Source organism: Gopherus evgoodei, chromosome 13 (assembly GCF_007399415.2).
Source record: "Gopherus evgoodei ecotype Sinaloan lineage chromosome 13, rGopEvg1_v1.p, whole genome shotgun sequence".
NCBI lineage: Eukaryota > Metazoa > Chordata > Testudines > Testudinidae > Gopherus > Gopherus evgoodei.
In genome coordinates, this window is record NC_044334.1 from 14,776,989 (window position 1) to 14,800,711 (window position 23,723).

The following is a 23,723-nucleotide window of genomic DNA, read 5'->3' on the forward strand; positions in this document are numbered from 1 at the left end:
GCCCTACACCAGCACAGCTGAGAACAGAACAAAGCTTCTGTCATGTCTGCTCAGCAGAGCTAAAGATGATTTCTTGAGCCAAAGCTATGGAAAAATGTGTGGAATACTTAAGATGAACATAAGAGACAGACAGCAAAAGATACACGTGAAATATTTAATAACTATGGCTCCCTAAAGAGCAGTATATGAATATCTCTAACTAAATATTGAAAAGTTATTTATTTATATTGTTTGGGAGATTAATAACCCTAAAGTATTCTACAAGTGCTTTTCTCTCACCTGTCTGTTCTACAGCTCCTATCTGCGTTTTTGGATGACATGCTCAATACTTCAGATACTAATGCTAGTATTTTAATTGTCCCAACTAGTCTTTGATGTTAACAGCATGTTTAAGTGCATTGTGGGAGTTCTTGTGTTAATCTCTCATTACTGCAAACTCAGTCAACAGGTGCATTGATTTACACATTATCATATATCTTGGCAACAGAAAGAGAGTTGAGATTTCTGCCATGTGTGTTTGTCTGGTTATTTAAAAAAATGTTTAGGGTGGGGGGAATACAGAAAAGAACTTATTTTTAAGGACTCCAGGGCAGGGGCGGTTCTATGTTTTTTGCCACCCCAAGCACGGCTGTCAGGCAGCCTTCGGCGGCATCCCTGTGGGAGGTCCACTGGGGACACGGATTCAGCGGCGTTTCTGCGGGTGATCTGCCATTCCCATCCCTTTGGCATATCCACCGCTGAATTGCTGCTGAGGCCACGGGACCGGCGGACCTCCCACAGGCATGCCGCCAAACGCTGCCTGACTGCTGCCCTCATGGCGACCGGCATGCTGCCTCCCGTGGCATGCCACTTCAGGTATGCCTTTGCTGCGCTGGTGCCTGGAGTCGCCCCTGCTCCAGAGATCTCTCATACTCTCAGAAATGTTTTCTTTGGCTGTGTAGAGAGAACTAGCCTCTGAACAAAAAGCATTAATTAGATAGTTAGGAAAGGTAGTGTGACCAGTGGTTAGATCTAATTGCTGCAAACCTGGACTTCTGGGTTCCATTTCTAATTATTATTTATATTGTGGTAGTGCTCCAGTCCCATTGTGCTCAGCACTGTACACACACATAATGAAGACACTCCCTGCCCCAAGGAATTTAGAATCTAAATATTAGACAACAGATGCATGCAACAAACTGAGGGTGGGATCATAAGGTAGCAAGGAGACCATTATGAACAATGTGATAAGGAGCAGTCACAGCCCACCAGCTGCCTAACCACTAATGCAAACCTCCCACCAACTTTATCTGTGACCCTGGATAAGTCACTTGACAGATTTCTCTAGCTCTGTTCCTCATTTTACCCTGTTGTAAAATATTGTTAGTAATGTCTCCCTCACAAGAGGGTTGTGAGACTTATTAAATAAATGCTTGCAAAATACACTGAGCTCCAGCCAGAAGGCACTATAGAAGTGGGACTAATAAAACAATTAACATACAAATCTCGGTTAATGTAAATTCTCACTGGGGTGCACACAGGGAAAGAATGAGGGTTGGATTAGTTATTCAGGCTTTATGGCCAGTTTCTCTCTGGAAAGTCCCCACCCCAACTCCAGCTCTCCGATGGCACTTCCAGGCTGGGTGCCATCTTCATTGTGAAGTAATAGGCTCCTTTATGACCCAGCCAATGTTCGTTGTAGGGATATATGGTCAGTGATACTGTATGAACATTGAATCTGCTATCCCTTACCCCTCTGCTTTCTTCACTGAGAGCAATGGCTGATGTCACCAAAACTGATTCCTGTGGCCAGAAAGAAACTTCTTACAATAATAAGGTGTAACAGCGATGAGGATGACTCAGACACAGCACTGAGAACATCAGTACAGTAAGGGCTTGTCTAGATGTTGTTTGTGCATGGCCAGCATGTGTGTAAATCTACAGAATACTGCACACTAACTGTCAACCCTGTTACCATGCACTGAGAGTTCCCTACTGCTCATGGACATACTCCCATTTCAAAGCAGAGTAGAGCAAATCACACTAAGGAACTTTTAATGTGTGGTAGTGCAATCTTTGAGTGGGCTGGCATTTACTTCACTGCCCTTCATAGAATGTTAGGGTTGGAAGGGACCTCAGGTGGTCATCTAGTCCAACCCCCTGCTCAAAGCAGGACCAATCCCCAGATTTTTACCCCAGTTCCCCAGATGGCCCCCTCAAGGACTGAACTCACAAACCTGAGTTTAGCAAGCCAATGCTTAAACCACTGAACTATCCATTCCCCCAGTGTGTAAAAATTCCAACTCCCACAGAAAAGCACCTGGAGACTCAGATTTCAGTCACTTAGGCTTTTCAGCAAGGATTGCACAGGGTCAACCTTCCCTCCTCCCTCCCCCCTTTCAAGTCTGAAAAGAACAAAATGAATGAACTTAACTCTGAAATATCAACTTGATAAAGATAAAGAAATAACCACTTAATTTCTACAACCTAACATGGCTACTTTATAAGCCACACACATTATCTTCACAGTTATGTCTAAAGAAAAGAAATTAAATCAGAGTCCACACACAAACCTAGTGAGAAAAAACTCAAGAGTTCCCAAAAGCTTAGGTTGAGTTTGACTCTCGGTTATAGTCTTTGATCACCAAAATCTATGCAAAAAGCACTGCAACAACATCTTCCCACCACTTGCTTGTAGAAATCTTCAGCTGGAATCCAGGCAGACTCTTCCTCTTCCTCTTCTGAAATCACTCAGTTAGCTAATCAGCTAATCAATTAACCAACAACTCAGTTTAAGATTAAAAAAAAAACCTGTTACAAGAAAAATACAAACTGAGAATAGCAAAATAGAAGTGACTCTTTCCCCATCATCACATTCAAATAAGAGCAAAGTTGGTGAATCATACTCATTGAGACAATTTAAATAAAACAGTCCATTCCAAGCATACAATTAAAATGAAAGAAATTAGTTTTCCTCCCAATTTCCCCTTTTTACAATTAACACTGCCAGGGTTTCCCTGCTGGAGGGTTAACAACATCACTATCTATCACAAAATGCTTCAGAGTTAGAGGAAACAGCCTGCTTTCTGCTCCTACAGCTCAGCATCTTCACATGGCCTTTTCTAAAGCAACTGCCCTCACAACTTGCCCTTGTGGAATCTGAACCCAGCAACAGGGAATCTATTGCACATAGCCAAAATTTCCACACTCAGTTCCAGAAACTTCTGAGTGTGAAGTGCTAATTGTGCATTTGCCTAGCAACAGTGACCCAGATGCAACACATTTCTACCCACCCCAATAGATCTCTTAAAGAGAGAATTCCCTGTTAGGGCAAAATTAAGTCAACTTAAGTTATGTTGACTTATAGCCACTACAGAAATTAAACTGCTTTTGTATGTCCACAATACATACCTTGTGTGAGTGGTGCACATCCTCACCAGGCACTCTTGCACCGATTTAACTGTCAGAGTGGGGCATTGTGGGATGGTTCTGAAAGGCAGCAACAGTTGATGTAAGTCTACACCAGAGGTGGGCAAACTACAGCCTGCAGGCCACATCTAGCCTGCGGGACCATCCTGCCCTGCCACTGAGCTTCTGGCCAGGCAGGTAGCCCCCAGCTCCTTCCCTGCTGTCCTCTGTCCCCACAGCCACGCCACCTCTCAGGCAGCGCTCTGGGTGGCGAGGCTGCGCACTCATGCAAGACAGAGCAGCAGCATGTCTGGCTCTGGCCGGGAAGCGTGGCTCCAGACATGCTGCTCTGAGCAGCATGGTAAGGGGGCCGGGGGGTTGGATATGGGGAAGGGAGTCCCGGGGGACAGTCAAGGGATAGGGAGCAGGGGGTGGTTGGATGGGAAACAGGGGGGATTGGATAGAGGGTGGGATCCTGGGGTATCTGTTAGGGGGCGAAGGTGTGGATAGGGGTCAAGGCAGCCAGGGGACAGGGAACAGGGGGGGTTAGGGGCCGGGATCCCGGGAGGGGGCGGTCAGGGGACAAGGAGCGGGGGGAGTTGGATGGGTGGGAGGTTCTGAGGGGGGCAGTCAGAGGGTGGAAAGTGGGAGGGGTAGGACGGGGGTGGGGGCCAGGCTATTTGGGCGGCACAGCATTCCCTACCTGGCCCTCCGTACAGTTTCGCACCCCAATGTAGCCCTCGGGTCAAAAAGTTTGCCCACCCCTATTCTATTTGCTGTGGGAAAAACAGTCACAGTTCTACTGAGATAAGTAGGTGAAGAGGTTCAAAGAAATTAGAACCTCCCCTTTCTTTCATTTCCCATCCGAGCTGCCTTAACCTTTGTCCATTATTAGAACTAAAATTGAAACAACCCTTTTCTGTTTGAGGTTCTGAAATATTCAGCTCTGAGTCAAATTCGTGAAAGAAAGGAACTGATTCAGACAGCCACAAGCTATTGTTTCAGTTCCGCCTTAGAGCAGTTACAGCTCTCAGCTATTCTTTCTTTGCTTCTTCTAAAATCCATTTAAGTACTCATGATAGCTGCCAGATTGCCAGCTCTGGAGACTGAGGCCTTCATTTTCAAAGGAGACTGTGGGAATTAGGCACCCAACTCATTGAGGTTCCTTTGAAAACTCCAGTCTGAGTTCATTATGTAGCCACAAAATGGATACATCATGGGAAGAAGCAGTGCAGATTTCCCCACATCACCCCATCTTTAGAGGGATCCCCTTTAATGGAGATAGAGCAGGCCAGTCTCCATTGACCTACCATCCTGCTAAGAAAACAGTGCTGTGTTGTGGGACAATACTTGGGACTAGACCGAGACCACCTCCCACTTTCACATGTATCACAAAAAAGCCAGCAGATGGTAATAATTTCCCACCAGTGTGGACAGCCTGCTCTTTCAATCACAGTGCAGGAAAAATGGCTAGTTAGTGGAGGGATGCATCAGCCCCAGGCATTGCACTACAGTCAGAGATTTGTCAACCCTAGGTACTTTTGCACCACTGTAAGTTCACTGATATGGCTTCAACAGTGCAAATCCCTAGTGTACATTGCACTGGTGTAAAAAGTGGCTTACACTAAATCATATTATTCTGTTTTCAGAAAAAGGTAATCTGCACTGGTGTAAACACTTCGTGTATTGGTGCCACATTTCTGCACCAGAGGTTTGTTCTGGTGCTGCTACATTGGTATAACAACACCAGTGCAAAATTCCCCAGTACAGACAAGTCCTTAGGGGAGAAAGGCTATTATGAGTTATCTGAGTCATCATGTGCCCTCTCCAGTTGTTCTTAAATCTGATACTGATCCATACTTTTGTTACGTGCTACTGTAAAGTAGTCGAATAAGGTCCTTGTGATGCATTTAAAATGCTATTTTTATCTAAGGCGATATCTTTACATTATTAAACATAAATATGCCACACAAGTTTCAAAGAGCCTTTGGAGTAAAAAGATTCCTTTTGTAATGAAGTGTCTAAGCTGCCAAAGTCTGATATTTGAGGAGTTCCTACTGCAAAATAACACAGACACCTGTTGTTTGTTTTGGCATTGTTCCCATAGAATACATACACACACACACGCTCACACAGTATCTGGGAGTGCTGTCACACGTCATACAGGAAAGGATGTCCAGTTACTTTTTAAAAGATCCTTAGCGTTTTGTGGGATTTAGAAAAGATTGAGTGGAAAAGCTACTCTGTCACAGTCAAGTAAAGAGCTAGAATCAGTATCTTGAGGCAGAGATGTAATTTCTCATCTGCAACAGAATCAGAATGGCCGTAGCTGCAGCCATGTTTAAGAACAGTTGTAGCTAGCAAAGTTCTAGTGTAGAATTCCCTGACCAGCAGGGATGGGAATTGCTTTCTGAAAGACATGCTTGCTAAGCAGCACTACAGAGATCATTCAATCCTGGCTTCTCCCAGCCAACACTGAACTCAGGTGTCCCAGTTTTGCAAGCACCTATGACCAGGTTCCACACCTATTCCAACTAGTGATGGGCCCAAGATGCAAAGTTAGGATCCAGATTCCAAGATCCACAAGAGTCAGAGGTGACTGGATCCAGGGGATTGGCTTGGTCTTCTCTCTAATTTTAACGAAAAGTGAGAAATCCATCTTAAAGAACTGCTGACTGAATTTGCTTTGTTCAGTGAGATCAATCCATCTACACCAGTTGGACAACAGGGTCATCAACTTTCAGAGGGTAAGAACCTTGTCTGACATGTGTCAAACATAGCTGAAAATCCTAAATGTAGACACAGACTAGGGCATGTGGTATATAGCCCAGGACATGAGTCTAATATTTCTCATTTCTTTGGAATTCTGCCTAGGTGGTAGTTTAGATTAAAGGAATGGGAGACACAACACTACAAACCCCGGGCAGAATCCACATGAAACAAACTGAGCTAGAATTTTTCTAACACCAAATGTGTTTAAATATGACTGGCACAAGTTCTGATAAGAACATAAGAACAGCCATGCTAGGTCAGACCAGCGGTCCATCTAGCCCAGTATCCTGTCTTCTGATAGTGGCCAATGCCAGGTGCCCCAGAGGGAACAAACAGAACAAGTAATCATCAAGTGATCCATTCCCTGTCGCCCATTCCCAGCTTCTGGCAAAGAGAGGCTAGGGCCACCATCCCTGCCCATCCTGGTTAATAACCATTGATGGACCTATCCTCTATGAATTTATATAGTTCTTTTTGTAACCCTGTTACAGTCTTGGCCTTCACAACATCATCTGGCAAGGGACTTTGAGAGGTCATCGAGTCCAGTCCCCTGCCCTCATGGCAGGACCAAATACTGTCTAGACCATCCCTAATAGACATTTATCTAACCTACTCTTAAATACCTCCAGAGATGGAGATTCCACAACTTCCCTAGGCAATTTAAACACTGGAATAGATTGCCTAGGGAAGTTGTGGAATCTCCATCTCTGGAGATATTTAAGAGTAGGTTAGATAAATGTCTATTAGGGATGGTCTAGACAGTATTTGGTCCTGCCATGAGGGCAGGGGACTGGACTCTATGACCTCTCAAGGTCCCTTCCAGTCCTAGAGTCTATGAGTCTATGAGTTCTACGGGCTGACTGGGCGTTATGTGAAGAAATACTTCCTTTTGTTTGTTTTATACCTGTTGCCTATTAATTTAATTTGGGGACTCCTAGTTCGTGTGTTATGAGAAGGAGTAAATAACACTTCCTTATTTACTTTCTCCACAGCAGTCATAATTTTATAGACCTCTGTCATATCCCCCTTAGATATGCAGACAGGACTGCAGATAGATTTGCATATAATCTATGATTTGCATTGTGCAAGCAAGCTCCCAGCATCACTCTATGACTGGCAAACACAGGAATAATGAACCAATTACTGCAATAAAGCATTTTACAATAGTTCAAGAACAATAACAAAACCATGCATGATACTGTGGGGTCTTCTCTGAGGACAGAGCAAGTTACCTAGGTACCCTGTTCCAAGTCTGTAGGTGTGTCTTCTGTTTAGCTTTTGCTTAGAAAATTATTGTATATATCAGAGTACGGTTGTGATGCCTCACCTTCCTGTTCAACATTCATTCATATGCCTTATATAGTAGTTAACATGCATAAGTCAGCTGGGGCTAAGCTCTCTTGCCCATTCCTATACTATTGCTCTGAGAGTGCCATTGGTGCGTTTCTATGAATAAATACTACATCTACAGACATTAACTGGTGAAAAAACAATGTCGATTTGCGCACCTTTCTGTTTAGTCAATCACAATCTTCTGTTTATTAATTGATGGAGGGTGGTTGTTTTTAAAAGCAGAATATGCCATTAGTAAGTAGCCCTAATGAAAAAAAATCAAACTTATTACACTTAGCATTCTCCAGATAACCCAGACAGACTTGTTTCCATTTCAGTGCAGAAAATATATTCTACCCAAGTTGCAAAGAGTCCTGTGGCACCTTATAGACTAATTGACGTTTTGGAGCATGAGCTTTCATGGGTGAATACCCATTTCGTCAGATGCATGCAAGGTGCCACAGGATTCTTTGTTGCTTTTACAGATCCAGACTAAAATGGCTACCTCTCTGATACTTTCTACCCAAGTTGTGTCTCCACAATTCACAGGCCATAAAAATGTGTTGTTTTGCTCCAGACATGTTCCCAAAGAAGACTATCCCAGAAATCAGCCATGTCATGCCCAGCTATCTTGGCCTGCTGCTAATTGTGGAAAATCTTACTAATCATCACCAGCATCTCTGTTTTGTCAAAATCCACCAGTGAGGAGGAATTGCTGGTGTGAAAGGTATTTTGTTAGCGTATTTGCTACACTCCCTGTGCTCTGTTTTCAAGTTTAAACTATCAGGTTGTTTCCATTATTAAATATTCATCTTCCCTTTTGCCTTTATGTCATGGAAACACCATGGAAGGATCAGCAGGAAAAACAAAACAACTTTGAAGAAATAAGACTGTCTGGCTTGAGAGGAAGAGATGTCCTCAGCATAGAATCAACAGCCTTCCCGGATTTATGGGGCTTTCTTTGGTATTTAATAAAGATTTGTTTTTCCAACAATAAAAAGAAACATCTGCTACAATGTAAGTGGCTGCCCTGCTTTAAGATACCTTATTTTTGTTCCTGCACGAGAACAGTCGGATTTGATTAAGATTCAATCAATTATTTTGTGCTATGTACATCTCCGGCTCATTGAAATTTCACCTGAAATCTTTTGGAAGTACACACATTAAATGAAAGTCTTCAGAACCCAGTTCTTCCCTTTGGAAACATGTGAACGCCCAGTGACTCCTAAAAAAGCAACTCTGAGGGTATAGTTTGAGTCTGAGGGCCTTTTACACTACTCTGGCAGTCTGACGGAGCCTCAAAGTTGGGGTGGGGTGATACACACAGGCCTACCCCAGGAGCTCTTACTCAAGCAAAGCTTTCTGTGAAGTCACTGAGGGCTAGATTGGTGCAACCCCTTACTCATAGCTGCATTTTCAGTGGACCTAACTCCTGGGAGGAAGTATTCACCAACTGAGCAAGAATCACACAATATAGCCCTGAGTAAGGGCTGCAGGTTTCACCCAAGTGCTTCCAGAGAGGTTGACTTTCTACTTCGCTGAGGAACAGAGGGCTACATCCTGCCGTATGAGGACCACACTGGACTCCTCATAGAAGTCAACAGAAGCTGAAGGTGCTCTGTGCCTCACAGGTTTGAGCTTTCAGACTGAAGCCAGACAGTCTTTTTATCGATTTAGCAAAGCACTTGCTGTTTCCATTCCAGAGGCGCAATAATAAATATAGAGGAAAGAAAATGAATCTATAGCTACTCCTTTTTTACTAAATGCAAAGCTTTAAAAGGAAATCAGTGCAGACCTGTGGGCTTCTGCCTAGTCTCATGTGCAAACTCTCTGTAGGTACATAAAAATCTTTGACAGCTGCATCAGCAGCAATTTTTCCATCCCAGAGAATATCTACTACTGGGCTTTTACTGTAAGATCTCGCTTGTTTTTTAATCTATTCTACTTTAGATCTGCAAACAAAAACTTGTGGTGGAAGAACCTGATACATTTTAATATTGGGGAATACTTAACACTAGGTAGGGTCTGTTGTATTAATTTAGATGGAACAAATGGGGCCAGAGTCAAAGGCGTTAACATGACCCTGTAACCGTCCAACATTAAACAAGGTTTGATATTCAGAGACCTCAGCCTGCTTAGTACCGTGGCAAACCTTATTAACATTGTTTTAACGTTTGATTAAAGACAGAGAGAAAGGAAAGAAACAGAGCATTCAAAATGTAAAGTAGTAAGTAAGATTTTCATTCTAACATCCCTTGCTCCCTTTCCCTTTCGCTGGAGAGAGTTTTTAGAAGTAATCTCCCCACATTTGATAGCCTTTTAGATGGTATTAAAGATTGTAATAATTGTCCTTTTGGGGAAAATGGGATGAGTCAGTTGAGATGGGCTGGAGGAGTTGTTGCTGTTAAAACACAGAATTGTAGGATTGGATGGGACCTTGAGAGTTCATCTAGTCCAGTCCCCAGTACTCAAGGCAGGACGAAGTATTATCTAGACCATCCCTGACAGGTGTTTGTCCAACCTGATCTTAAAAATCTCCAATGATGGAGATTCCACAACCTCCGTAGGCAATTTATTCCAGTGCTTAACTACCCTGGCAGTTAGGAATTTTTTCCTAATGTCCAACCTAAACCTTCCTTGCTGCAATTTAAGCCCATTGCTTCTTGTCTTATCCTCAGAGGTTAAGAAAAACAATTTTTCTCCCTCCTCCTTGAAACAACCTTTCATGGACTTGAAAACTCTTATCATGTCCCCCCTCAGTCTTCTCTGACTAAACAAACCCAATTTTTTCACTCTTTCTTCATAAGGCATGTGTTCTAGACCTTTTATCATATTTGTTGCTCTTCTCTGGACTTTCTCCAATTTTTCCACATCTGTCCTGAAATGGGGCACACAGAACTGGACACAATTCTCCAGTTAAGGCCTAATCAGTACAGAGTAGAACAGCAGAATTACTTCTCGTGTCTTGCTTATAACACTTCTGCAAATACATCCCCGATTGATGTTTGCTTTTTTTGCAACAGTGTCACATCATATTTAGCTTGTGATCCACTATGACCCCGAGATCCCTTTCCACAGCCCCTCCTGGGCAGTCATTTCCCATTTTGTTTGTGTACAACTGATTGTTCCTTCTTAAGAGGAGTTCTTTGCATGTGTCCTTATTGAATGTCATCCTATTTGCTTCAGACCACTTCTCCAGTTTCTCCAGATCATTTTGAATTTTTATCCTATCCTCCACAGCACTTGCAACCCCTCTCAGCTTGGTATCATTCACAAACTTTATAAGTGTACTCTCTATGCCATTATCTAAATAATCGATGAATATATTGAACAGAACAAGACCCAAAACTGGTCCCTGTGGGACCCCACTTGATATGCCCTTCTAGCTTGACTGTGAATCACTGATAACTGCTCTCTGAGACGTTTTGCCAACCAGTTTTGCACCCACCTTATAGTAGCTCCATCTCAGTTGTATTTCCCTAGTTTGTTTATGAGAAGGTCATAAGAGACAGTATCAAAAGCCTTACTAAAGTCAAGATATACCACATCTACCGCTTCCTCCTATCCACAAGGCTCGTTACCCTTGTTAAAATCTGATCCCATTTCCTAGAAGACAAAAATAAAAGAGGAGAGAAAAGAACAACAAATGCAGCTTCTGTTTCTGGTGTTGACTTTCACTTGCAACTTCACTGCTGGAGAAACACAGGCATGGAACATGATCTTATTAGCCACTCCATGATCTGGTAAACTTGTACCAGCACCAGGCAGTCTTGGGCATTGCTTTTATCTGTCTCTCTGGTCATAGGCCTATAGCAGTGTTGCAAAATATTCAATCTTTGCAAACTAAGTCAGACTCTTGTTAGATAGAAGGCAAAAGAAGAGGAACAGGAAAGAAAAAATAAGGTGAGTGTTCAGGTTTTATCCAGAGCTGGTGGAGGTGGCGATGTCATCTGAGTTCCTTTTCTGGCCCAGTCTAGTCAGGACCTCTCTCAGGATCAGAATGAAGACGGTCTGATGTGCTATGGTAGATTCCAGGGTCCCAGGACACAATGGGGTGGCAACCATGAGGGTGAAGCTTGTTCCTTCTTCTTTCAATCAGCAATTCTTGTGTTTGCTTCCCCCAAATTTCACTCCCAAAGTCTCTTTTCGTGGAATAACCCCAACTCCTCATTATTTTGTTCACCAACACATCTATTTTGGTCCAGTGCATTGGCAGCAGGTATCGAAGGCAGCGAGAGGCTGTGCTTCCCCAAACAGCCTTGCATGGCCCTGCCCATGCTCCACCCCAAGGCCCCTTTCTGCTTCCTGGGCTGTCCTGTGGGAGGCTCTTCTCCCCTGTGGCTGGGATCCCAGACTTGGGTGCTAATGGAGGCCGGCCAGCACTCCAGGGCTGGGGGAAGGCTATCCCACCCATCCAACATGCTGGGAGGGAAAATGCTGTCTGCCCTTCTGCCTCTCCGAGGTTGGGGGTGCAGGCTGTGCCGCCTGCCTAGGGCTGGGACGCGTGGCCCACTGACCCGCCCAGAACTCTGGAGTGGCTGGGAGCCAGCTGCCCACTCAGCCGCCAGCATTTCACTGGTTTCTGGTCCTGCATTCTGGTTTGGGGTTGGGCGGGGGAGGGGACTGTGCCTCCCGCCCAGGGTTGGGAAGTGCCACCCGCTCACCCGCCTGGGTATGACCTTAACACAGCTCTTGAATTATATCAATAGGCTGTTTTGTTTGTACGAGTTCAGCCTGTCTCCTTTTTCCACCTTCCCCCATCCAACCATCATCAACATTTATTTATTATGGCTAGTGTGATATTTTATGATCTTTTTCACTATTAAACTCACAATTAAGGTCAAATTATAGGCCCAATTACTAGATCAAATCTTGCATCATTCAGGCAGGAGACCAGTAATAGTGCTCCGGTAATGCCTATAAGCCCCAGTTAGGATCAGGACCCCATTGTGTTATGTATTATACAAACCGTGGGGCACGACACTGCAAACACTTTCACGCTTAACTTCATTAATGTGAGTGGCTCCATTGAAATCAATGGAACAACTCATGGTAGTAAAATTAAGCGTATGCATAAGTGTCTGCAGGGTCGGGGCCATAATAAGAGACAGTCTCTACCCTCACAGAGCTTACAGTCTAATGGACAAGACAGAAGGGGAAGATAGGAGATATTATCCTCTCTATTATAGAGATAAGGAACCAATGCATAAGGCTCCCTCAGACTGTTCAGCCGACACAGGTTAGAAATAATCCACATTGCCTCTGCTCTCAGATAAGAACCTCTTGTCTCTCCACACACCAGAGGTTGCCAGTTGTGTCATATCATGTGGTACATTTTATAATGTGGACAAAATATGCACTAGGGATTAAGCTGGAACCACTAAACTCCTTTCACTTGTAAGATAAGAAATACTTAAACCTAAGGTCTCTAGAGGTATGAGGCTAATGCATTTACCCACTGCGCTGCCTAGCAACACCCCCTCCTCCTTCCCCCCTTCGGTGGATTCTAATTCTTAACCAGAGCCACTAAACTGACAAGTCACCTTGCCAGCAACCAATGTCACTGATCTGGTTAGCCTGGCTTTCCTTTTGTGTATTTTTCCCCTGGTGCCTGCTCCAACATTAACACAAGCATTACGTTAATTTCCATCCTATAGTTTAATTGTCTAAAATATGTCACAGGACTGAGGAGGGGGAGAGGAAGGACCAGAAACAAACAAGCTAAGCTTGCAGAAATGTCACAAAATCCAACCATGATCCACTTCTCTTTGCAGAAAGGAAATCAATCGTGGGTAGCTTCTGCAGAGCCGGCTTATTAGGCCAAGACAAGAGAGCTGTTGGAGCAAATAATTGAAGAATAATATGATAGAACACAATATTAGCGATAACTGCCTTTACAAATTGGCCCTTGTAAGAGATTTGCCCTGTGTGTGGTGCATGTGTCCCACTCGCTGTCATTTCCTTGCTCTGAACATCATCATGAAGTTTTCAGTGCTAGTCTGTACAACGTAATATTTACAGCATTTTAGTCAGATCTTTTGTAGTTGCAGTGTACTTAGACTTTGGCTCCCTGGGGGGTTTCTAATGCAGCTTGATGGTGTGTATTGCACACAGTGCAATGCCTTGTAGCCACCTGCCTGCTAGATGGGGGTTGGATTTAGGGTTTTCAAAAGCGGGCCCTGATTTTGGGTACCGTCTCAGAGACACATTGGCCCTGAATTTCAGAAGTGCTGAGCAGAAACTCAGCTGGAGCTCTGGGTGCTCACACATTGGACAATCGAGCCCACATCTCAAGTTGGGCAACCAAAAAACTGAGGCACACAAAATCACTGATCACTTTGGGAAAAGATGGTTGAAGGATCCAACCCTACAAATTCCTATTCTGACAGGGCCAGATCCAGTGTTACTATAAATTGGCCTAACTCCATGTGAAGCCTATGGAACGATACAGATTTATACTAGCTGGAGACCTGCCCTGCAATTCTTACTCACAGGAGCATACTTCAAGATCAGGCCAGAATTCAGCCATGATTATAGGTGAAAAATATAGGGCCAAATACTGCCTTGGTGAAAGCCACTCAGCTCCCATTGAGCGCGTTGGGAGTTGCAGGGTTATAACTGGTGACTGATCAGGAATGGATCCTCAGGTGGAGCAAATCAGCAAAGCTACAATGAAGTTCGTGATCACAGAGGATCTGGTCCAAAACAAGTTCTCTACGCATCACTATGCGGACAAACCAAAAAGCCAGATGACTATCCTGCACTGATCTCACACTGCTGCTTTTTGAAGATGTTCAAGTTGAAAGAGATTGTCAGGATGTTATCCTGAAGGGGAAGAGCATATGCTCCTGCTGCTGCTCCTCCTGCAATATCCTTTTTCTGGATCTTGAGTTTCCGATACATTAATCTATTGTGGAATGTCATTTAATTAAGTGTTTTCAGGTTTCACTCTAGGCCGTGGGATTGCGCCGTAGGCAGGCAACACTGACCTGAAGTTGTGATAATTAAGGCCCCCAGGACAGCTTGACACGTTATCTAGTCGGAGAGCCAACAACAATATGCCAGAAGTCATACTAAGCACTACCATGTTAGAAGCATTCAGTGGAGTTAGGAGACACAGTTTCCCCAATCGTACAGAAAATTTATCTAGAGGGAATTAAAAAAATGCATTTCAGTTTCAAAAAGGCTTTCAAGGAAATGAAACAAAGATGTTAGAGATGCTTTGGGCATTACAACACCTGCTCGTGTTTATAACCCTTTGAAAAACAATTATTGAATGTTAAAAATACCGAGGGCCAGCCAGCCAGCTATGCGGCCATACATTGGAGACAAACCCAGGAGCAGATCTCAACCCAGGATTCCTGAGCAGTACCATGGAGGCCACATACCCAGCCCTGGCCAGGCCTCCTTTTGGGTCAAATCTTCTGCTGGTGTGAATCAGTGTAGCTCTGTTGACTTGAATGGAGCGATGCTGATTCACCAGTCACACCTGTGCCGCCCCCAAGGCACTCAGTGGGAGCTGATCTCTAAGTCTGTTCTCCTGAATCAGAATTGTGGGCCAGGACTCCAGCTGGTATAAGTGGCACAATTCCGTTGACTTCAACTGGCAGCCCCTTCCAGGTGATTCGGTCAGCAGCAAGGAAGGCATCAGCAGGAAGCTGTGTCCTCAGCCTGACCCTCCTGGACTTCCACAATGCAAGGCAGGTAAAGGAAAAAATGCAGGGAGAGCCAGGCACCCAAGAGGGGCTCTGTGTTTTCGAGACTTTCAACCGGGTCTCTAGGCAGGTTACATGATCTGCACAATTAGGGGCCATGTCCAGGCCTATAAACCATGCAAAGCAAAACAGCTCTCCTCCCCTGTCTCTCCTCCTCAGACAGCATATTCTGCAGTCAGAGTCATTCCTCCTGTTCCCACCCATCCCCCAGGCTGTTCTCCACACACCTCATCCTTCTCTTTCTCATCCCAGGCAAGTCACCATCCTCTCCGGCGGGTTTTCCGTTGCTGACCCAGGATACCAACTGTTTTCCCAATTGCACTTCACTCTTCTTTCCATGGGCAATATACTCCCCTCCACTGTTCAGTGCAGCAATGAATAGTTTGAAACAGATAACTGCAAACAAAAAAAACAAGGTGAAACCCCTGTGCGCAGTGGATAATTGTCTAGGCAGCCTGCTTTCCCCCACCCACTCTGTGGCGATGCACAGTGTCAGGAGGGCAAGGCGTATCATCAGTAGGTCCTACAGAATCAATGGCGAGAGGCCAGGTGAAAGAAGTCAAGGAAAATCACAGGGCCCTGGGGGATGTTATATGTGCTGTGCAAAAAATCTGTCCTGAAACCAAGCTCCCAAGCAGAAAAGAGAGCAAGTCTAGATGACAAGGTGGCTAAGATTCTGGCAACTGCTTGGAGTCTTTTGTGCACTAGGGCTCCTACATCTTTGGAGAGGAACAAGTCAGACGTTTTAAACAGGTTTAGTTTAGAGGAAACCGCCTGCCATAATAGAGCAGGCCTGACTGAAGCACATTTGCCTCAGTTTCCTTCTTTCAGAGTTCTCAGAAATAGTCCACACATTTGAACTTAGAACAAATAGCCCTTGTGGGGCTACTTTGTTACAGAAGAAAGCCCGCTGCACATAAGCCATAACAAAACAAGTCTCAGCACCTTAGTCCAGATTGTACCTCAAGTACCTTAGCACCCAGCACCATGCCCCAAGCTCAGGCACCCCTCACCAGACCTCACTCTAGACCTCAGCCCTTTCTGGACCTCCAGCTTCAGCTCTCAGGCTCCAAGGGCCAGCAAGCATCTCCCTCTGCTGGCCTAAGCCCTCAGTCTTCTCCTGCCTTCTCTGGCAGTAGTTCAGGAAGGTCACCGGGCTCACCCCTCCCCTGGCTCCTCCCTCTCAGTCCTTGTCAACCTCCCAGTCCTGGCTTTGACTCAGGAACCTCAGCTAGTCTCTCCACTGGCTTCCTCTTAATTCCTCCTGCTTTCCCAGGAGAGCCTGCAGAGACTTTGTCCTTCTGACAGCTAGGTCCCTTTCTTGCCAGTCCTCCCCACCTCCTTGTCAGATTCTCCCTGATCCTTGACAACCCCAGGTGCTGGCCCACCCTCTGAATTGGCCAAACTGGCACAAGGGTGCTGGATCTGCTTCATTTACTGGGGCCAGCCACCCTCTGACCTCCCTCCCCTGCCCCTGCACTTTGCCCCTACAGTTCTGGCCTTTGCAAGCACTCTGCATCCATCAGCATAGCTGTAGGGGTTTTAGAGCAGGCCTTTGGACAGCATCCATCATCTGCTCCATGGCAGGTCAGTTCAATGTAAATCAGAAGCTACAAAACTGCATTATCAATACAGCTCTTTTAACCAGTTCAAGGTACGGATGTTTAAATACCTCCTGTCCCAGAAAGGAAATTGCTGTTTAGACAGAACCTTCTTCCTCAGGCATCTTTTCACAGCTCCCTGCTCCCTCCATACAGTTTTCTATGGGACAGAAGCTTACAGCACTCAGACCCCAAGACATTTAGGCTCCTAAGTTCCACTGACATCAGTGCCTGGATTGTGGATCTGGACCTGAGTCTTTATCGCTGAAGTTATTCATCCTGCAGGTTGTGCCTCATTTAGTGATATAACCATTTGTTTTACAGCGTGTTTGTGTTCCTTTGTACACCATTAGTGATCCCCTTTATCCTTAATCAAACTGAAAAGAATGCAGATGAGGATGTACAATCCAACTACCACACTCAGCTGCCTGGGGCTTTGAAGGCTCACATTACACATGTTTACAAACGTTTGTATTTTAAATTAGTCTCTGTGATATTGCCGTTTTTGTTTCAAAGGTTTTTATTGTTTGCGGGGATAAAAATACATATGGTGCAATGAGGATCATGACGTTACAAAGAAGAAGAGAGGAACAATATATTTAGCTGAACCAATATGAATAACAAGGGCAGTTTAGGAAAGGGCTAGCTAAGAAGGGGAGGGATCAATAGGAGAGGGCTGCCTATTTTTGTAACTTACTTTTATATTAATATTCTTCCCTGGCTATTAGATTTTAAGCTCTTTGGGGCAAGGACTGTCTTTTTTGTTCTGGGTTTGTACAGCACCTAGCGTAATAGGGTCCTGGTCCATGATTGGGCTTCTAGACACCAGCGCGAGACAAATAAATAATATCCTGGTCATTCCGTTCTCCCTGTACGTCTTTCTATTTGCTAAAAATCAGGACATAAGGAATTCTTTCCCCCTCTCCTTTTCTATCAGTAGGGACATTGAACTAATAGAACTTGGACCTAGACTGGGGCAGGCAAACTTTTTGGCCTGAGGGCTGCATCAGGTTTTGGAAATTGTATGGAGGGACGGTTGAGGGGTGGGGCTTGGTCCGGCCCCCATCCCCTATCCACCCCCCCACTCCCTGTCCCCTAACTTCCCCCAGAAACCCCATCCCTCATTACTTCCCCCCGCTCCATCCAACCCCCCCTCCTTCCTGACTGCCCCCCAGGACCACTGCCCCCAATCATCCCCCCTGTTCTCTGTCCTCTGACCTCCCCGGCCCCTATCCACACTCCCACCCTCTGACCACCACCCCAAACTCCCCTGCCCTCTATCCAACTCCCCCTGACCCCTGCTCCCTGACCCCTTACTGCACCACTTGGAGCACAGGTGGCCACGCACTGTGCAGCACAGAGCACAGGGTGAGGCCGGGCTCCACAGCTGCGCTGCCCTAGGAGCTCACCGCCCTGTCATCCAGAGCACTGCACCAACGGTGCAGTGAGCTGAGGCTGCGGGGGAGGAGAAACAGTGAGGGCGGGGCCGGGAACGAGCCTCCTGGGCCGGGAGCTCAGGGGCCAGACAAGAGGGTCCCGGGGGCCGTAGTTTGCCCACCTCTGCCCTAGACCCTATTATTTCCTCTAACACTTCCTTGATGGAAAACCCTAGTGAAGTGTGCAGTGTCGTATCCATTTAAGGTCCATTTATAGAGATACTCTTTGTAATTGTATCAGGGGGTAGCCGTGTTAGTCTGGATCTGTAAAAGCAGCAAAGAATCCTGTGGCACCTTACAGACTAACAGACGTTTTGGAGCATGAGCTTTCGTGGGTGAATACCCACTTCTTCAGATGCATGTGGTGGAAATTTCCAGGGGCAGGTATATATATGCTAGCAAGCAAGCTAGAGATAACGAGGTCAGTTCAGTCAGGGAGGATGAGGCCCTGTTCTAGCAGTTGAGGTGTGAAAACCAAGAGAGGAGAAACTGGTTCTGTAGTTGGCAAGCCATTCACAGTCTTTGTTCAGTCCTGAGCTGATGGTGTCAAATTTGCAGATGAACTGAAGCTCAGCAGTTTCTCTTTGAAGTCTGGTCCTGAAGTTTTTTTGCTGCAGGATGGCCACCTTAAGGTCTGCAATAGTGTGGCCAGGGAGGTTGAAGTGCTCTCCTACAGGTTTTTGTATATTGCCATTCCTAATGTCTGATTTGTGTCCATTTATCCTTTTCCGTAGAGATTGTCCAGTTTGGCCGATGTACATAGCAGAGGGGCATTGCTGGCATATGATGGCGTATATTACACCAATGTAATGCTTCTTGCCCCTGATTGCCGGGAGCAGGGCCGGTGCAAGGATGTTTTGTGCCCTAGGCAAAACTTCCACCTTGCACCTCCATCCTGAGGTGCCCCCTCCCTGAGGCGCCCCTCCTGCCCCTGCGGCAGCTTCCCACCCCCCACCCTGAGGCACCTCTCCCACCCCAGCTCACCCCTGCTCTGCACACAAGCACGAGCTCCCCGAGCACGCCGTCGCTGCTTTACTTCTCCCGCCTCCCAGGCTTGCAGCACCTAAGCTGATTGGTGCCGCAAGCCTAGGAGGCAGGAGAAATGAAGCAGTCACAGCCTGTTTGGGGAGGAGGCGGAGCAGGGTTGAACTGTGGTGGGGAGTTCCCCTGCATGCCACCCCCCCCAACTTGCTGCAGGCAGCCCTCCCCACGCCTCCCTGATACAGCTCCCTCCATCTAAATGCCAGCGGTGACCGGGGCAGCCTAAGATCCGGCCGCAGCGGTCGCTGATGAAGAAAATGGCGCCCCCCAAATCCCAGCACCCTAGGCGACCGCCTAGGTCGCCTAAATGGTTGCACCGGCCCTGGCCAGGAACCAATCAAAAAAAGCTACAAACCAAACAATCAACAAGCTACAAGCCAAAAACTAACCAACAAGCAACTCGCAAGCCAATTAAGCCAAAAACAAGCCCATTTTCTGCATTTTTCTGCCCGCAAGCTTGGCATGTCTGCAGTGAAGGTTAGAGACTGATTACAGTAGCAGCAGTGTGGAAAGTACTCCAAACATAAGTGCCACCAATGAGCAAGGGTTAAATTAGCAATACTCAGCCAGCAACTTGGAGGCACATGGTGGACCAAAGTCATTTTCTTTGTGTTTGCATGGTGCAGAATAGAATTAAACATAACGATCCAAAATCAGCCTAGCTAGGTGACTGCTAGATCTTCTCACACAGCAGCCTGCAAAAATTAGATTGGCACACGGCCCGTTAGACTCATTAGCACTTAAACAGTCAGCATCTCATAGTTAACCTTGATTGTAAAACAGTATTGGACTCAGAGTGAAAGATTATTACAGTGAGTTACTCTGTAAAGGGCTTGCTTCTAAGAGCTGCTGCACACCTGCACCTCCCATTGACTTGAGTGGGAGAGGCAGGTCCTCTGCATCTCTCATGATCAGGCCCGTGAACAGGCATGCAACCGCTAGGATGTGAGGTGGTTCGAGGATTTTGTTTTCTTGAAGTGTCATACAAAGTGTGGGGGGGAAAGTTACCCTCGTTCCTTGGGGGTTTTTTGTTAAGGAGAAAGGGTTTCTTGGTTAAAGATCCAACCTCGCAAGTCCTTCCATTAAAGTGTGAGAGATCACATTACATATCTGGCACTCCCAGGACTTCCTCCAGTAAAACAAGGCAACACAGCATTAAACAGTCATAGTACTTCTCATGTAAAAAAACAACAGCCACTCTAGATTTAACAACTAGACCTTTCTGGCCCCAGTAATTATACGCTTCATACAAATGCCAACTTCCCTTTTTGATACCAAAATACCAGCTTGGACTTATTGGTTTGTGGAATTGTTCCCATCATAACTCCTGCCTTCAGTCTGTTTCATTATGATTTATTGTTCAGTTCAATGTAAATCTTAAGCTACAAAATTGCATTATCAGTACAGTTCTTTTTAACTAGTTCAACGTACGGATGTTTAAATACCTCCTGTGCTGGAAAGGAAATTGCTGTTTAGACCTGATTTAAAAAAAAAAAAGATTATAACATTCCTACAATTACTTATCTTTTCAGAGAAAGATAAAATAGCCACAGCTGCTTTTTCAAAGAACATTTTGTACGTTTTGCTATCACAGCCACATTTTAAGTATAGCCAAGATTTTCTCTAATTCAGAACGCCTTCTTATTGCTGACTCTGCTGGGTGACAGCATGGCAGCCTTAGTTACGCTAATGCCAGAGATATTTATACATTGTGACTCACCTAAGGATTCCTTCCTTTCTTGCGCTCCAGCTCAGCAAACCATTGATACACGTGAAGTCTCTCCTTATCCAGAAAAGTGCTTATTTGAGTTACTCTAGCATCTTAGGAGGCCTAGTCGTGGCCCAAGACTCCATGCTACAAACCTGGAACAAGAAGATGGTCCCTGACCCAAGAGCTTAAAATCTAAGTACTTAAGAACCTGCCTAAATTTAAGCATGTTTACGTGCTTTGCTGAGGATTAACATAATAAGACCTAGCTCTTCTATGGTGCTTTTCATCCATAGAGCTCAAAACACTTCAAAGAAGGCCATTATCATTATCCTCAGTCTATTGGGTGGGGGGGGACTGAGGCACAGAGCAGAGACGTGACTTGTCCAAGGTCACTCACCAGGCCAGAGCAGGGGATAGAACTGAGCTCCAGTCCAGAGCTCTATCCACTAGGCCATGTTGGATTTCTGAATCCAGGCCTTGAGAAGGTGTCTACACCAGCCCTTTTCCCACCTTAGCGACTGCCATGAATCTGTGGGAGCTTTAGAGTAGAACAGCCCCAGGCCTTGTAACTACCCTGTCATCATCTAAGTCTGCTCAGGGTAGGTACGTCTCAAAGACCTCATTTCTACACCATCAATCCAGCTGCTGCTGCCAATGGTGGGACTGCACCAACAGTAGCAAACTTTAGGAAAATTTGTGTGGTGTCGGCAAGGCCCCTCAATGCTTTGAGGTCAACAGCCATATCTAGCTATCTAGCTTTCAGGTGCTCCATAGGAGCATGTAGGGCCTTATGTTTAAGGGCCTAGAATGAAATTCTGGATAATGAATGAAATCCATTCCCAGCTCTGCCACAGATGTTCCTGGGGCAAGTCACCTAGTCCTTTTGTGTCTGTTTCCTCAACTCTAAAATAGGGATATTCCCTAGCTCCTGGAGGCGGTGCAAAGCTAAATTGCTTGGTGTGTGCTCAGCTGTTAGTGAGGAGAGCCATAGAAAGGCCTGTAAGTAAATAAAATAAACCATAGTCTTAGACTACTAGCGACTTCCCCAGTCCCTAGTATCATCCTGCAATCACCCAGAGATACAAGCCACCTCATGGGTAGCATGAAGGACATATGCTGGAGACTCAATAGTATTCTGCTGAGATTTCCATGGAACTCTTGAGTGTCTTGGTTTCTGCAGGCTTTGGGCTGGGATTTAGCTATGGCCCTTGAGTATTTAAAGGGGAGGGAACCCCTTTACAAGGGGCCCCCTCCATGTGCCCCACACGATGGTCAAGGACAATTACAGTCCCTGCGCTCCACAGATGACATCATCACCCCAAAGAGGACAGGAATGAAGTGGGCCCACAGCCACATTCCTATTTCTACTGACCCAGGGGAAGCAAGCTCCAAATTCTTACAGGATGCTGCAGCCAATGCACTCCTCTGGCGCAGCAGGATGCTCAGAGAGGCACTGTTCCCTCCCCACATTCCCTCTCTTGTCTCCCCTTGCTGGAGCGCCACACCATTCACTACTTATGAATGTCCTTTTTAAGACACAATCTACCCCTTAGGGAATATGTTAGGAGACAAACCTATGAGGCTCTGAGTGAACATGACTCATGCTTAGGTCAGTAACGAAACATCTTGGCAAGCCAGTAGGAGATGAGGCTGCTTGGCACCTTGCAATAAGCACATTGTGCTATGCAGGATTGGGCCCTTAGTTTGGTCCGGGGTTTAGAGCGACCAGACAGCAAGTGTGAAAAATCAGGACGGGGCGGGGAGTAATAGGAACCTATATAAGAAAAAGACCCAAAAATTGGGACTGTCCCTATAAAATCGGGATATCTGGTCACCCTAACAGGCTTACATCCATGCAAATGAATTAGTCAAGCTAATAAATGCACTGGGTCAATAGCTAGCATCTAAACATGAGCACAGAGAGATGAGATGAAACACAAGGGTGACATTGGGTCCATAAAGTTAAAGATAAACCAACAAACAAAAAAAGGCAAATGAAACCATTGGGAAGAAAAAACACATTCAAAACCATGATAATATGAAAAGATTTTGCATGCTTCAGTAGCTACTCAGAAACATCCAATAGCATTCCAAGTGCCTGCCCCTAACACATCAATCCCCCACTGCACTCCTCAGACATTGACTCCGGAATTAAAACATAAGTTACAGTTGCCTGAAATTTTACCAGATGGGAACCCAACCAAACATTGGGATGGGATGGGATGGGAAGCACAAGGAGAAAGAAAGGGGGAAGAATCCAAGATCTCACCTCCACACTGATTGCAAATTGTTGCCCCAAACCACAATGTGCTGATTTCATACCATTCATAATCAGAAACAAACAGCTAATGTGATTCCCCTGTACTTAATAACACAAATGCTCTCTGATGCCAAGAACACCCCTGGACTAGCAGCTCTGGGATGTCAGCCTCTCTCCCTGCATTGCAGAAGTTCTACTGCTAGTTTTGACATCTGGCTTTCAGGGAGATGTATTTCTAACAGAGCAAATGCACACTGACAAAGCTGAGGCCCTCCGTGTATTTTGGTAAATTGCAGTCCGTTATGAATATGTATCTTCCTATGTTGAAATGTTAGTTTTGCAGTTGTACCCCATGCTGTTCAAATATCTGGTGGGAATATTTTCTAACAATATTGTTTTGCTAAGGATCACACAGCTACCTTGTTTATGTATCCCTAATGTGTCCTCCTGGGTGGGTCCCCTTCTCCC

At 45.5% G+C, this 23,723-nt stretch overlaps 1 long non-coding RNA gene across 1 annotated transcript; it reads right to left on the minus strand.

Annotated features, from left to right (window-relative positions):
- Nucleotides 1-8,243: 8,243 nt before the first annotated feature.
- LOC115660801 lies at nt 8,244-19,571 on the minus strand. The gene is made up of 3 exons (XR_004002942.1): nt 19,468-19,571; nt 17,893-17,902; nt 8,244-8,254 (listed from the first exon to the last, which is right to left on the minus strand). It is a non-coding gene; the product is annotated as an uncharacterized LOC115660801 (long non-coding RNA).
- Between the last annotated feature and the right edge of the window lie 4,152 nt (nt 19,572-23,723).